A 7899-nucleotide genomic window follows, 5' to 3' on the forward strand; every position below is an offset into this window, starting at 1 on the left:
AGAACTAGTTTAGTTTTAGTTGAACTAGTTAAGTTTTAGTTGAACTAGTATAGTAAGTAAATTAATAACTAGTTGAACTACTTCATTTTTAGAAAGAACTAGTTTTTTTATTTTTATACTAAGTTTATATTTAGTAAGAACTAGTTGAATTAATAGAACTAGTTGAATTAATAGAACTAGTTGAACATGCCATATTTGGTGTTATTTTTTAGTTTAAGCAATTATTTCATGTTTTGGTTACACCTCCGAGTGGCCTATGTTTTGCCAGAGTGTTGATTAATTTCCGTTCCGGAAAATTTCAGGCGCTCGATATGTCCTTTTTTAGCAAAGGTCATGCCGGATTTTTTTGTGAATTCTGGCATGACTTGTGCTAGAATATGTGGGAAATATCAAGTGGCCTGGATTTTCTTTGAAAAATAATGATCTTATTTAGGTTTTTTAGTACATATATTTAATTGTACAAGTTTAATCTTTGAATTATGAACGTAGGAAATGTCGTACTCGGACGACGACAGTCTCCCGGGGGAGTGCAGCTGGTGCCACGACGATCGAGGTATGTGCGACAGGTTCGTTGAGCTGGACGAAGATCGGCGCTTCAGCATTAAGCTCGAGGAGACCTTCGATGTTGAAATGGTACGCAACAACGACAAGTGTTTTTTCGTAATTAAGAATGACTTCAACTATTTCAACGTCTAATTTTCATCTTTTACAATTCGACTAGCTTATCCCATGCCATGCAAGACGCTATGTCTTGGAGAGGATGGGTTTTGAAGACCATGAAAATTTTCAAACAAAGAAAATACACCTAAGGACCCATCATGATATCGATTTTGAAGTAAATCTGTATAATTCTTAGAGCGTAACCCATTTTGGTTGTCAAAATTGGGAAGCACTTTGCAAAATGTATGGTTTTTATGAGGGTATGATTGTCACCATGGATCTTGGTCATCCTGACATCGAGCAAGACAATATGGACATTTGGGTCCTTGTTGATACGCTTCTGATTCTACCGCAATGTGAGTTTCTCAAACATAGTTATTAACTAATTTATATTGTTTATTTCAAAATAGTTGACAACTTATTTCCATTGACAGCTTATTTTGAATCTTCAAAGAATGTGCATAAGATGGTAGACAAAACCCACTACACTAATGGCTCCGAATTAACTTATAAGGAGAAAAATCATCTGATTGCTCATTGTACTTTTTTTGAGAATTACAATACCTATTATCGAACTCCTCCAAATTATGGTTAATACGTGCCACTAGTGCACGTGTTGAACCATGATAACTTCTATGGAGATACCCTGGTAAGATATTTTACTATTACGACATCCGTGCATCTTTTCATACTTCTAAAACTAGTACATCATTGCTAACTACGAAGTTATTACTATGTTTTTCAATAGAAAATCTTGATGGATTGTGTGCCTCATCTGATGTATTACAATGGTCGCCTTGAAGTTCTGAACCTACAGCCAGGTCATCCTACGGATCTCACCTGTGCATATCGAATTTCTGAAACCGGTGAACACATGCTAATCAAAGAGTGGAAAAAATGTTTGGACATTTGTAAGGAGGTTCTTGGAAGCAACATTAAGCGAAAGGCAAGAATTGGAGACAGGATAATCTGCATTCTCCATAATGTAGAGCGAGGGGCTATCTTGTTTTTTGCAATTTTACCTTAGAGAATATAGTAGGTCCTAAGAGAATGTAGTAGGTCCTATGAGGTACAATATGTTTATTATGTGATAAAATGTGTTAGAGTTGAAGATGTCAGGAGTACTTGTGATTACGACTAGTGACCAATGATATGATGATGATGATGATGATAAGTTGTTAATGATATGATGATGATGATGATATTTATTATATCATTGGGTGAAAGAACCGCGGATTAGTTTCAAGTGGATGTCCGTCCACTTGAAACTAGTCCACACGGTTCTTTCACCCCGTGATATAATAACTCATTATGATGTAAAAACAATTTGTAAATTCCTGTTGTATGAAAATTTGTGTAAAGGTGTACGAATACAACATGAAATAAAAAAGAAATAAAATACGAAATAATAGTAGCAGCGCGGGCAGAGAGAAGCGCTACTACTAATTACCAGCAGCGCTCCTCCTGGAACTCGCTGCTACTAAGTCGATTTAGCCGTAGCGTGGGTGGAGGCACGCTACTGCTATTTGTTAGCTGTAGCGCCTTATCAGTAGCGCACCACCCCGCGCTACTGATAGGTCTAAAACCCGCGCTGCTGCTAGCCTTTTCCCTAGTAGTGGGAGGAGGAGGGAGACGCCTATGATTGAAGCATTTGTTGCCATAGTGACCCTTCTGTTGGCACTTGTTGCACGTGACCTCCGAGAGCGGACGGTGATGCAGAGCACTCGATCTTGGAGCTTGAGACGAAGTCTTGTTCTTAAAGCCATGGTTGGGTGGGTGGGAAGATCCACTGCCACCTTTGCTCTTCTGCTGATAAGGCTGACGGAACGGAGGAGGAGGAAGCCAATACTTCTGCTGCTTGACCACTTGAGTAGAGGAAGAAGGAGTAACATCTCTGACTCGCTTCTTGGAAGCATCACACCTCAGTTGAGCATCCTCTTGCTTCAATGCCATGTTGTAGAACTCATCGTACCTCAAGGGCTCAAAGAGAACAAGAGCTAGCTGAATTTCTTCTCTGAGACCACACCTAAACTGGTATATCATGCTCTTCTCGTCAGAGATGTCTTGCTTAGCAAAACGGGTGAGCTTCTAAAACATCTTGTTGTACTCGTAAACAGACATAGTGCCTTGCTTCAGGTTGCGGAATTCCTCACGCTTGCTTTCAACCACACTGAGGAATATGATGAGCTTTGAAGTCTTGACGGAATTCATCCTAGGTAATCACACGGCCTCCTCTGGAATCTTTGTACTGCTGAAACCATTCTGCAGCTTGGTCTTTGAGTTGGAAGGAGGTGAACTTGACAAAGTCCTCAGGCCTGACGTTACTGCACTCGAAATGCTTGCATATGTCCACGAGCCAATCATCAACGTCTGTTGCCTCAACACAATTACTGAAGGTCTTTGGCTGGTTAGCAAGGAACTGGTTGAGTGTAGAAAAGTGGTTCTGATTATTACCATGGCCCTGGTTCGCTTGGTTGCGCTCTTGAAGAAGTTGCATGATCAGCTGTGTGTTTGCATTGGTAGCAGCCATCACCGCTTGCCATGCCTTCAGAGGTGGAGGTGGTGGTGGCGGATCAGGATTCGGAGTCGTGCGCATTGGAGGAGCCATCCTGAAGAGGTTGACATCCATTAGCACATTGACAGACAAAAATCGAAGCTGAATCAAACGGGTTGAAATTGCAACATATAGTCTTCACATCCGAACAAAATGAACGAATGCATTCCAATTGAAATGGTCACATATCCATAAATTGAGAATCCACTTAGAATTGAGGTAGAAGAAAAAAAACAAGGTACGGATAAGAACGAATACTCGGTAAGGATCACCCAATCTCAAACCAAATATCCGTGGAAGAAGAACTAGAGCTACAAGAATTCCCACCTATGAAACTCCCGAACCTTTCCGATTATGCAATCAGGTGTTGGGGATATAGGGGAAGCATAATATCTCACCCAAATCTAGCAAATCCTACATCCAGCTGTATCCATCCTTCAACACATAACCGAGAAAAACTTCAGAAATCATCTACCTCAACCTTCGAAAAGCATCCGTTATACGAGTTATGGCAATACTCCCGAACTCCCGCCCCAGTACTGGGTGGCGTCGAGGTTATCTCACCAACAACTGCATAAAAGAGATTTTCGATGTCGGCGAAACTGAGGTATTCCAGAATCTCAACGATAAAATTGTGACGACAACACCTCGGAGCTCTACTCCCCGAGACACTGCCACAACCCCTAAATGACAGGAGTAACCAAGAACAATGTTCTCGTCACAAATCGATCAGCACGATTCCAAGATACCCGCGTGATCCTAATTTTTTTTTGTGAAATTTGAGAAGAGAAGAGTCAAAACTCTACGTCAGGATGCCTCACTAGAGCGATGAAGGGACTGGGAAGTAAAAAGAATTCCAAAACTCTCCGATATATAATTCCTAAATGACTCAAAACATTTATCTAGACTCAACAACGCCAACGATTCGATCAAGCAGAGGGGCTCCTAAGGTCGGGGAAGGCTCTGATTATCAACTTGTAACGCTCTCGATGCGGCTATATCTCCTACGTGTCGAAGCACGACTTAGAGGCATAACCGCATTGAAAGCAATGTCACAAGTAAGGTAATCTTCACAACAACCCATGTAAATATATAAAAGGGGAAAAGATACATAGTTGGCTTACACTCGCCACGTCACACAAATACATGAATAACATTACAATCATTCAATACACTCATGGTCCAACTACGGTAGCAAAAATAAAGATCAACCCCACATGCGACAAGGTCCCCGATCACCCCAACTGGGCACCACTACTGATCATCTGGGAAAGGCACATAGTAACGGCGAGATTCTTCATCGAACTCCCACTTGAGCTCAAGCGCATCGTCTAGAACGGTAACATCTGTCCCTGCATCTAGTTTGGAAGTAAACTGTGAGTCACGGGGACTCAGCAATCTCACACCCTAGCGATCAAGACTATTTAAGCTTATAGGTAAGGCAAGGTATGATGTGGAGCTGCAGCAAGCGACTAGCATATATGGTGGCTAACCTGTACGCAAAAGAGAGCAAGAAGAGAAGGCAAAAGCACGGTCGAACAACTATGATCAAGAAGTGATCCTAGAACAACCTACGTCAAGCATTACTCCAACACCGTGTTCACCTCCCGGACTCCGCCGAGAAGAGACCATCACGGTTACACACGCGGTTGATTCATTTTAATTAAGTTAAGTTTCATGATATCTACAACCAGACATTAACAAATTCCCATCTGCCCATAACCGCGGGCACACCTTTCGAAAGTTCAAATCCCTGCAGGGGTGTCCCTACTTAGCCCATCACAAGCTCTCACGGTCAATGAAGGATATTCCTTCTAGCGGGAAGACCCTATCAGACTCGGCATCCCGGTTACAAGACATCCTTGACAATGGTAAAACTAAACCAGCAACACCACCCAGATGTGCTGACAAATCCTGATAGGAGCTGCACATATCTCGTTCTCAGGGCACACCGGATGAGCAAGATGTCGGGTAGGCCAGCCCAGAGTTGCTCCTGGTAGCCCCGGACATCGCTCAGTTGGACCAACACTTAGAGAAGCACTGGCCCGGGGGGGGGGGGGTTAAAATAAAGATGACCCTTGAGTCCACGAAACCCAAGGGAAAAATGCTAGGTGGCGAATGGTAAAACTAATGTTGGGCATTGCTGGAAGAGTTTTATTCAAGGTGAACTGTCAAGGGGTTCCCAATATAACCCAACCGCGTAAGGAACGCAAAATCTGGGAACATAACACCGGTATGACGGAAACTAGGGCGGCAAGAGTGGAACAAAACACTAGGCAAAAGGCCGAGCCTTCCACCCTTTACCAAGTATGTTGGTGCATTAAGATAACAAGATAATATAGTGATATCCCAACAATAAACAATGTTCCAACAAGGAACGATCTCCAATATTCACCTGCAACTAGCAACGCTATAAGAGGGGCTGAGCAAAGCGGTAACATAGCCAATCAACGGTTTGCTAGGACATGGTGGGTTAGAGGTTTGGCATGGCAATTTGGGAGGCATGATAAGCAAGTGGTAGGTATCATAGCATAGGCATAGCAAAAGAGCGAGCATCTAGCAAGCAAAGATGGAAGTGATTTCGAGGGTATGGTCATCTTGCCTGCAAAGTTGTCAGAGTTGACTTGATCCTCGTAAGCGAACTCAACGGGCTTCTTGTTCCCGAACTCGTCTCCCGACTCTACCCAAACAAGAACAACAAGCAAACGGAACACAATCAACCACGTGCAATACTCAAGCAATATGATGCAAACATGGTATGCTATGCGGGATGCGGTATGTGATGCATATGCAAGATTTGACAAGGAATGATTGAACCTGGCCTCAACTTGGAAATCGAAGAGTGCTGCTGGAAAGGTGAGGTGATTTCGGTTGAAATCAATATAAAGATCACCGGAATCGGATGCACGGTTTGGAAATGACAAGCAAAACAAATATGACACCGGTCTGCGATAATCAGCAAGTGACCAACTAAATGCAACAAGATAAATATGCTACAGCACTCAAACATGGCAACAAAATACATGGCAGGGATTCACTCATGAAGCTTGACAAAATATGAACACTGAGCTACGGCTAGTTCATCCATTAACAGGTTCAAACAAGCATGGCAAAAATGCAAATGATAACAGGTTTTAGGCTTAGTGAAATTAACACAAGTCTGGAATTTATCATTAAGAAGCACACTTTAGAGCATGAAAACTATAAGCTACAGGAATTTAACATGGCAAACCAAGGCATGGCATGAAGCTACTCAAATCACTTAACAAAAGTCCCTTAGTGACCTTGAGCCAAAAGGGATCAGAAAATATAATTGCAAGCATGTGAACATGGCAAAAACATAAATAGATCTCAGACTTAGTGAAAAACTGGAGCATGCAAATCAGTTAACGAGTAGGCATGTTTGCGAGCTCGATGCACTCACTACAGAGCATGGCATGACCAACTAAGCATACCCCCATCAATAATACATGGCATAGAAGCAAGGCATGGCAAGAACAACAACATAGCATGCACGGATCAATAGCAACATCCTTGGCAAAATCGCTAACATGTCAACAATCTGCCAGGATTCACGATATAGCAAAAGTAGAGCTCGATTTACTCAAGCTAGTGTGCTCCATAAATGCAAACAAAGACATGTATGGATAGAGCACCACAATATTAACAAATCATCCTTACTGATCATCCTCAAAATAGGCACGAATCACTGGGAAACAACATGAACATATGGCATAACGACAAAGTCAGGACAAGGACTTTGTGAAATTCTAAGTCCCTGAAATTAGCATTACCGATTACGCTACTTTGGAAGCTTGTGCTAGTCACTACACATATCACAAAAATACATGGTAAGCACCTCTGTAAAGATGGCATGGCATGTAACAAAACATATGTAGAGCTCAGGATCATAGCATGCACACATTAATCATGGCAAAAATGACAAATAGCTATTTGATGAAATAGATCTGACAAATTCACCACATAGCCCTCTTTCAATAGCATCTCGGGCATCAAGATGAGCTCAAATGAAAATGATTCAATGAGATGAAATGATGTAATCACCGAAACGAACATTTTGATATGCTACACGTGCAAATCGGAGTTACGGATGCAGAGGTACAACATGATGAAGATTGCAAAAATATCTAGAGTTTGGGGATAAAAGTCAACCCTCGTTTGAATCTGGATCTGGATCGGGGCAAGCACTGTAGCAGGCGCAGCTCCCGAGGATCGCCGGAGACGAAGAACACGGCGGCCGGAGTGGGACTTGATGCCGGAGTGGAGGGACTTCACCGAAGTAGTGGACTCCGGCACGGGCGACGAGGGAGCGGCGGACGGCGGCGGTGGGCGGCGCCGGAGCGGGTCAGCCAAGGGGCGGCGGAGGAGCGTGGCAGCCGGTCGGGGCGGCACGCCGGAGTGGGACTTGAGGTGGCGCCGGGCGCCGGTGATGATGGCGTGCGGCGGCGCGGCGGAAGGAGCGCCGGACGGGAGGAGGACGGCGGCGGGGACGCGGATCCGGCTTGGCCCGGACGGACGGGGGGAGGGCCGGCTTCGGGCTCTCGGGCCCGCGGCGGCGAAGTGAGCGCAGGTTGCCACTTGGCAGCCGGTGAGTGGCTGGCGGCGGTTTGTCCGTTAGGTGGCGGACATTATCCGGCGGCGGCGGGTTTTTTTTTAGGGTTTGG

Source organism: Triticum dicoccoides, chromosome 3A, assembly GCF_002162155.2.
Source record: "Triticum dicoccoides isolate Atlit2015 ecotype Zavitan chromosome 3A, WEW_v2.0, whole genome shotgun sequence".
In the NCBI taxonomy this organism is placed as follows: domain Eukaryota; kingdom Viridiplantae; phylum Streptophyta; class Magnoliopsida; order Poales; family Poaceae; genus Triticum; species Triticum dicoccoides.